Source organism: Apodemus sylvaticus, chromosome 23, assembly GCF_947179515.1.
Source record: "Apodemus sylvaticus chromosome 23, mApoSyl1.1, whole genome shotgun sequence".
In the NCBI taxonomy this organism is placed as follows: domain Eukaryota; kingdom Metazoa; phylum Chordata; class Mammalia; order Rodentia; family Muridae; genus Apodemus; species Apodemus sylvaticus.
This window is the reverse complement of record NC_067494.1, coordinates 56,509,721-56,517,798: the sequence shown is the minus strand read 5'-3', so window position 1 is coordinate 56,517,798 and position 8,078 is coordinate 56,509,721. Positions and strand designations below refer to the sequence as shown.

Below are 8,078 nucleotides of genomic sequence, written 5' to 3'. Positions count from 1 at the left end.
GGGACATTCCTAGTTCTGCTGTAAAATCCAGTTCCTCCCTTCCCTCTGTACTAGCAATGACTTGTGGGAAATTGTGCTGCTTTGGGAATTTTTTTTCCTCCACGATCAGGTTAGCATACTCTGTTCAGCAAGAATCAAAATATATGTGACTGCCTTGTGTATAAGATAGAGAATCAACACGGCCATAAAAAGCTGTATTTGAACTCGGGCTCTGCTTTGTAACCGAGGTCAAATAAGCAGCCTGAAGCAAGAAGGCGTGGTGTCCTTGAACTGGTTCACTGTGGTCCTCAAGGGCATGAGGACAGACTCTGGTACTCAGCCCTTCTCTGTGGCAGGTTGTAGCTTATATGAACTTCCATTTGCCAAGAGATTTCTGAGATGGCTGCAGCCTGAGACAAGGGAATAAAACCAATCTAATTCCCAACTCTTTCCTCGTGTCTAAGAGGGAAGTGTTAAAAATGTGTTATGAAAGGCTTCAAAATAGAATATTCAATAGATTGTAATACTGTGCCAAATCCACACATTCTGTGACACACAGTGGCCTTTATTCAGTTTGAACTGGACCTCAAGATAACATGAAAAGCCCTATAGCAACAAAAAAGGAGTTAGATATTCTTAACATCCAGAAATCACAATAATGAGTGGATTCAAAACTCAAGGTTCAAACTTTCAAACAGAAAAAACAAAACAAAAACAAATATCAAAGAAAAACAAATGCATAAGACGTGGGCCTAAATTTATTGAAGTATATCAGTGTTTTCTCTGCATGTACTATTTTTCGTTGTGCCTGGTGCCACAGGAAGTAAGACGACATCATAGCCCCTGGCTCCTGGGACTGAATCTGCTCTGGAAATCACCTTCTCTTAATGCAAGTGGTCTCTGCGTTATCCAACATTGGTTTCCCCCTTTTTCTTCTTTTCTGAGATTTCACTGAATTCAGTGTTTGCTTTCAACACTACCACCTTGTTTTTCTCTTACATGATAATAAGAGGTATCTGTAACAGTATTGTCAGATGTGTTAACTACACCATATATTCTAACATGGTGACTCCTAAGGATTAAACTTACTAGACATCTAAATTTGCTAGAGTATCTCAAAGAAATATATAAAATGTAAAGTTATTAAGTTATTAGCATTCCTACAGACAAGAGAGCAATGAAGGATATTGTCTTAGTCAGGGTTTCTATTTCTGCACAAACATCATGACCAAGAAGCAAGATGAGGAGGAAAAGGATTTATTCAGCTTACACTCCCACACTGCTGTTCATCACTAAAGGAAGTCAGGACTGGAACTTTCAAGCAGGTCAGGAAGCAGGAGCTGATGCAGAGGCCATGGACGGATGTTACTGGCTTGCTTCCCCTGGCTTGCTCAGCCTGCTTTCTTATAGAACCCAAGAATACCAGCCCAGGGATGGCACCACCCACAAGAGGCCCTCTCACCCTTGATTAATAATTGAAAAAATGTCTTACAGCTGGATCTCATGGAAGCATTTCCTTAAGGAAGACTCCTTTCTCTGTGATAACTCCAGTTTGTGTCAAGTTGACACACAGAACCAGCTGGTACAGATATATTTAGAGTGGTAAAAGGAAATAACTGTGAAACTTAGTGTACTCAGAAACATTGGCTGTTAAAATTCAAGAAGGAAGTTCACTTGAAGAAAGTTATAAAATAATGCAAGCTGTGAGCTCAAGCAGCACTTCACATCATAAATAGGGGGAAAGTGTACACAGATAAACCAGAGAGAAGTTGCCCAAGAGAACACAGGAAATAAAACAGTTGACCTGAGGAATGCTAAGTAGAGGAGAGCTGGGGTGTATCAGACCATGTCCATCACAGAAAACCAGCAAACCACTATAACTAGAGGTAAGAGGAAAAACTACTGGTAATTTTAGCTATTCAAATATTAAAAACAAAAAAATGTCACAAATGAAAGCCCTATGAAATAAAAATCTCAGTAGAAATGGAAATGTCACAAGACAAACTTCAAAAAGATAAACTCCTAAAGGAACTAGGAAAAAATGGAACATGGTTTGCCACAGTAAAAGGCATGTGTGTTACACCTAGGCCCACATGCAGGCCAACAGTACAGTGCAGAGAAAAGGAGAATAGTATTAGCACGAACACTATAAGAAGAGATGATGCATGAGATTAAATATTTCCAAACGTATTAATCCAGAACCACAAGAGTGAGTTAGAGAAGTTTGAATCAGACAAAGGATAAAAAGGAGGTGCAGGTAGGTAAGAAAGGCATTAAACTCCTTTTTAATGAGGATGCGAACACATGCAAAATTTCCCACACACCATGGAAATATGCTTGATGATAATGGACTAAGCCTCTGAACGTGTAAGAAAGCCCCAATTAAATGTTGTCTTTATAAGAGTTGCCTTGAGCCAGGCAGTGGTGGCGCACACCTTTAATCCCAGCACTTGGGAGGCAGAGGCAGGTGGATTTCTGAGTTCAAGGCCAGCCTGGTCTACAGAGTGAGTTCCAGGACAGCCAGGGCTACACAGAGAAACCCTGTCTCGAAAAACAAACAAACAAACAAAAACAAAACAAAACAAAAAAGAGTTGCCTTGGACATTGTGTCTATGGAGAATTCTCAATAGAGTTAGAAATGGAGAAAATAATGGGTAGTGGAGGACTGGTAGTACTTAGATCATAATTGTCCCTTAGGAACGGGGACTGGAGATGATGATGTGGCCTTGAAGTGGGAGAGTACCACAAATTAACTCAGCACTGTGTTCTTCACATGGCACCTATAAGGCAAGAATGCAGAATTCAATGGCAGCATCACAACTTCTCAGCTCAGGAAAAGGACTGTTTATTTACTAATACAGGGCATGGGGTGATGCTGTGCTCTCAGGATAAATATAAACACAGTCACAATCCCAGATTGGTCTCTTCCTGAAAAAATGTTTGAGGGCCCTAAAATTTTCCATCATATTGTTATCAGTATTTCTAGGTGGTAATTGGTCACATTTCACTTCATTCTACCCCAAAGATACAGTACATGTATTTACCATGTGGGTCACACTATATTGGAGAGCTGGCACAGCATGTGATGGGTCAAATATCATAGGTCTGGCAAATATCATAGGTTTTTTTTTCTCAACAGTGTAAACTCCTCATCAGATCTACATACAGTCATTCTCATCATTGTCTAAGTAGGTGGTCCACTGTTGACTGAGGAGAGTGACCTGTCCAACTCGGGCCTCTTCTTAAGGTTTACTCCTTTTCTAAGTTGCATGTACACCTTTGTATGAGAACAGCAATCACTTGCAACCCACTTGGAAGCATATAGAGATAAAATAGTACAACTCAGCACACACATGCTTATATGGAATGTTAGTATGCTAAACACTGACGGCAATGCCAAGGCAGAGTCATCAAGGAGGAGGCATAGTGGATCCCACCTGATGGCTTCCAGAGGGAGAAGAGTGTTCAGGAAGGTATAGGGACAAGCTGAATTGTTGCAGGGTGTGCCCTTGGAATTAATCACTAGTTATGTCAGAAACTTCAAATCACAAAGGTGATAGTATTGAGGTATGAAATTTAAGAAATCACAGACTTCAAACTGCTTCAGAAGATGAAACCAATTTATCAAACTCTATTAAAATTATAGCAATGAAAATCATTGAGTATAAGTGTAAAGACAAAAGGAGAGGTCAATGGAAAGACACCATTTGCAGCTCTGGAGAAACACTAAGCAATGCTTATCAAAATTCTCATGGCATCATTTCAGGAAATGGGAAATTTCACTATAAAAGGAACAGAATATGGCATCAAAGTTAGGAGATCAGGAAACAAACCTACTGCATGATATTCCCCAAATTTTATAAGATGCTAAAGTTACAGTAAGGAAAATCATTTAATACTGAAAGAGGCATAAGAGAGACAAATTGAATGAGGTCTTTATCACTGACCTGCACAATCATATAAATTATGTTTTCTCCAAGTACTAATTCTTACATATAAAGCCAATGACATGTAAAATGGGATAGTAATCTTGATACTTTTTACAGTAGAATCTTTCAGAATCATTTCTAGAGAAAGAGATGGTCGCAAAACCGATCTCATGTCTCACTTGCAATTTTTTTTAAAAAAAATTTTTCTTCAAAGTTTGTATCTTAGCTGATGGGCATCAGTATTGTGTAGAATGCATGCACGTGCTCTGTGTCTGTGCCTGGTGCTCGCTGAGATCAGAGAAAGGTATCCTGTCTCCTGAACTGAAGTTATGCATGGCTGTTAGCCATTGTGTGAGTGCTGGGAACTGAACCCATGTCCTCTTCAGAGCTGCAAGGGCTATTAACTGCTGACTCATTAAACAGTGTTCCCTCCCTAATTCTATCTTCAATACCACTTGAACCTCTCACTACAAGTAACTCAGTCCCTTGAAAATACCTGGTGCATTTGCTTTTGCCTCCTTCCTCTCCAGTTTCCAGGTCTCTGTTCTGTTTCACAGGTGAGCAGGTCTGGGTGATCCGTGAGCCTTGTACATAGAGAGAGACTTCGGAAAGCACCTGAATTTCTAGCACAGTTGTGCTCAGTAGAGAAAGAGGAAACATAATAAGAGGATTCTACAAATGATTTTCCAAATGACATGGAGTGTCAGAATATGAAACTACTTAGGGACCATTTTCAGTTAGCCTAACCTGAGTCCCACCACTTCTAATCACAGCTCAGTCAAAATACAAGAGTGGATGGGCATGGAACGGAATGATTGGTATGACAGTATTACACTCCGTTGTGTTTTAGAATTTATCAGGGAACAAAACTGAAAGAGCAACACCTCCACAAGGACAAATGTAAGGAACATAGTAACATGCAATGTGGGTTTTTTCCTTTGAGGATTTCACTTTCCTCTTTGATATGTGACACTCATTCGATTGTAGAGTAGTTTTCCCATGAACCCCCAACAAGGAGCAAGGGAGACTGCAAGACGATTATTCTCACCCACAGAAACCAGACTGCTGCACTTCTGCAATATCCAGTCTCCGTACAAAGCCAGCTGAGAAGGGTCCAGGAATTGTCCTGCCTCTTGAGAGCAGTCCAAAGTCAGAGCTCTGACTACCAACAAATCCTGAAATTAAAAATCAAAAGAGGTGTTTGAGCCATCTGTGGTCCTGCACTGCTTTGCCCGGGGCACTCAGAAGGCAGAGGCAGGCAGATCCCTGTGGGCACAGCTTGGTGTGTGAGGTGAGATCTGAGACAGACCAGGCAACAGAGTGATGTGCTTACCCAGTTAAAACAAAGCCAAGTCTACACCACACCAAGCCAATTTGGTCATGTATCCATGGGAAGGGCGCTTTTGTTGGACCAAAGAGACAAAAGACAAGGACAACTTTTCTCATACACTTGAGTGATCAGAATTACTGAAAAGATGCTTTCCAATGTTATCCTAGTCTATAGTGGGTTTTCTAACTGTAAAGATTGTTTGACTAGATACTCTCTTACAGAGGTATGTTTGTGAGGAATATACTCTGCCTTTCCAGACGCTAATGTGTAGCATTGTGGAGTCAGCCTAAACAGACACATTTCTGAATGTTATTTTTAATCACAGAGCTCATATGTCTCAAATGGAAAACTAATGGAAGTAAGCTTATTTATTAGTAAATGTTAATGTTTACAATCAAATCTTTCCTAGTCCTGTAAGAGACTAATACCTAAAAAGGTCCCGATGCCCTCTTCTGGTGTGTATGAAGACAGCGACAGTGTACTCACATACATGAAATAAATAAAGAAACAAACAAATAAATACAATCTTTAAAAAAGCTCCCTGGAGATGCCTAGTCCCCAGACTCAAAGGCCACTCTTGAATAAGAAAGTGGTCAAGCAGAGGAGTTAGAAAGCAGGGGTGAATTTAAGTTCCAGGCGCTTTGTCACTGCCCCACAATAGCAAACGACAGAAGAGATGCTGGCAAGCTCGACCACAGCGACCACAGCTCTGGCAAGCCTTGCCCTTCTCCGCATTTGCATCGCCCAATCAAAACACACCTCTTCATCCTAGCCCATTCTTAAAAGTTACACCTGCAAAGTTTTCTATGGATGTTTTTCTGCTTCAGTCAGAAAGCAATCCCTTTAACTTTTCTTCTCTTTATAAAGGATCTCTTCTGAAGACACGCGTTTGGCCGTAGTTTTTGCCTAATCTGGGGTCGGAGGGAAATCCCCCACTGTGCGGTCTGTCCCAACAAAGCGCTCTACCCGATTATTCCGTGAATATCCAAGTAACCATAAACTGAATTAAAAAAAAAATCAGGCTAAGTCTCAATTCATATGATCGGTATATACTGACCCATTTAAGATCCACAGCAAAATTTTGAGATCTGGCGTCCTTATTAGCAGCAAAAGAGAGCCTGATCACTGCCCGCTCCGCTCCCTCCGGTTCCCCAGCCCCGCAGCTGCTCTGACCTGGGAGGTTCCAGGGTCGCCGGGCCGCGGTTCCCGCCGCTGCGCTGCTGACTGCTGACTCTCCAGGCCCTCGGCCTGGAAACCGCGTCTGAGGAGAGTTTTCTTTCGGAGTTCCGGAAAGAGCCAAGCTCCAGTCTTCCACACGCTGTTTGGGGTTCTAAGAATCCCAGAGCTCTGGAATGGCGGGCTTTCCTCTTTCCCTCCTTAGGATCCTAGTGCGTCCCCTGGCCCCACCTCCTACGCAAAGTTTCTGTTCCAGGTGTCCAGGGCTCCCCCAACCCCCTTCAGCTGTCCCTTAGAGTTTGCCCACCCCAGCTATTTAGCCCCTTATTACCTTGTGTAATCCGCCCACTTTTCCAACTCCCCTGTGAAATCCAGTTTCTCCCCCTCCCACTGGATTAGAAATGGCTTGTGGGCACACAAGTCTTTCTCACATGCTGATGTTTAAACAAAGATTTCTGTTCAGGGGTGGGGGTGGGGGTGGGGGCATGTTCAGCAGACTGTTCAGCAAGCTTAACAAAGCCAATAAAAAAAATATATATATACATATATATATATATCCCTCTGACTTGTGATGCAGAAGACACGAAAGCAACAGAGGACACAACAGCTGTTCACCTGCACTGGACTCGGGCTCAGCTTTGGACTGGAGTCGATTGATTGGTGTGCAGTGAGGGGGAGTCCTTTGACTGCGCCACTGGATTTCTCAAAGTGAGCAAGGCCTGTCAGCACTGTCTGCGAATGCAGATCCAGGCTTGCTCTCGATAAGATCCTGCTATATACCCCACAAATCCAGTCTGAGAAGTGTCCTTGTGGGGAAGAATGGGGCAAAGATGCCTATTGCTATTGAAGCAGGAACTGCATAGAACATCCTGTATCCTTTCATAGGAGTTCCTTGAATGTGCCCTGGCTTGGATGTCTACCAGACTTAATAAAACTAATATTCTGAAGCTACTGAATGCTGCTTACATAGACTCTCTGACCAGTGCTGGCATTGTTCTACTGACATGCATAGTCAACTCAACACCGAAATGTTAAAGGCGGCCACTTAATGAGATGATCAAAGAGTAGTTTTGTTGTGTGTGTCTCACTGAAAGGAGAATCCTCCTCCAGAGTGGCTGTAGAACTGAAGCAGCAGCAAAGCCAAAGAGGCGCGGGGCTGGGAGAGGACTTACAACATAAGAAGGTGAGCACATCTCCCGTGCTTTTGATCCTTTGTCTGTTTTTTTGTTTGTTTGTTTGTTTGTTTGCATTCAGGTTTTCTCTGTATAGCCTTGGCCATTCTGGAACTAGCTCTGTAGACCAGGCTGTCCTCAAACTTATAGAGATCTGCCAACCTCTGCTTCATGAGTGCAAGGCAAAAATGCACCCTCTGTCTGGCAAAAATGTTTAAAAACTTCTATGGGAGGTGTCACAAGGCATCTTCGAGGCAGAAGGTGGAGGATATCTGTGAATTTAAGGTCAGCTTAGTCTACATACTAAGTTCTAGGACATTCAAAATACATGGTGGGACTGTCTCAAAATTTAAAAATAAATAAAACCCCTAAACAAACAAACAAAAAACAAAAACAAAAGTCATTTTTCAAGATGTTTTTATAGGGTAATTTCTTTCTTTGTTTCTTTGTTTCTTCCTTCCTTCCTTCCTTTCTTTCTTTTTTTTTTTTTTT

General features: G+C 42.0%; 2 protein-coding genes across 5 annotated transcripts in view; both read right to left on the bottom strand.

The window, feature by feature from the left end:
* LOC127673904 (zinc finger protein 501-like) overlaps positions 1-8,078 on the bottom strand; it is a 210,918-nt gene that overhangs the window by 183,783 nt on the left and 19,057 nt on the right. The window contains exon 1 of one of the 3 annotated variants that reach the window (XM_052169677.1): positions 6,412-6,526. The exons of the other annotated variants lie outside the window; for them this stretch is intronic. The gene's annotated coding sequence lies outside the window, so the exon portion shown is untranslated. Of the gene's footprint in view, positions 1-6,411; positions 6,527-8,078 lie in introns of those variants that run through there. 3 annotated transcript variants of the gene reach the window in all.
* The window catches only part of LOC127673894 (zinc finger protein 420-like), a 261,819-nt gene that overhangs the window by 234,885 nt on the left and 18,856 nt on the right, over positions 1-8,078 (bottom strand). Inside the window, exon 1 of one of the 2 annotated variants that reach the window (XM_052169648.1) lies at positions 6,412-6,427. The exons of the other annotated variant lie outside the window; for it this stretch is intronic. The gene's annotated coding sequence lies outside the window, so the exon portion shown is untranslated. Of the gene's footprint in view, positions 1-6,411; positions 6,428-8,078 lie in introns of those variants that run through there. 2 annotated transcript variants of the gene reach the window in all.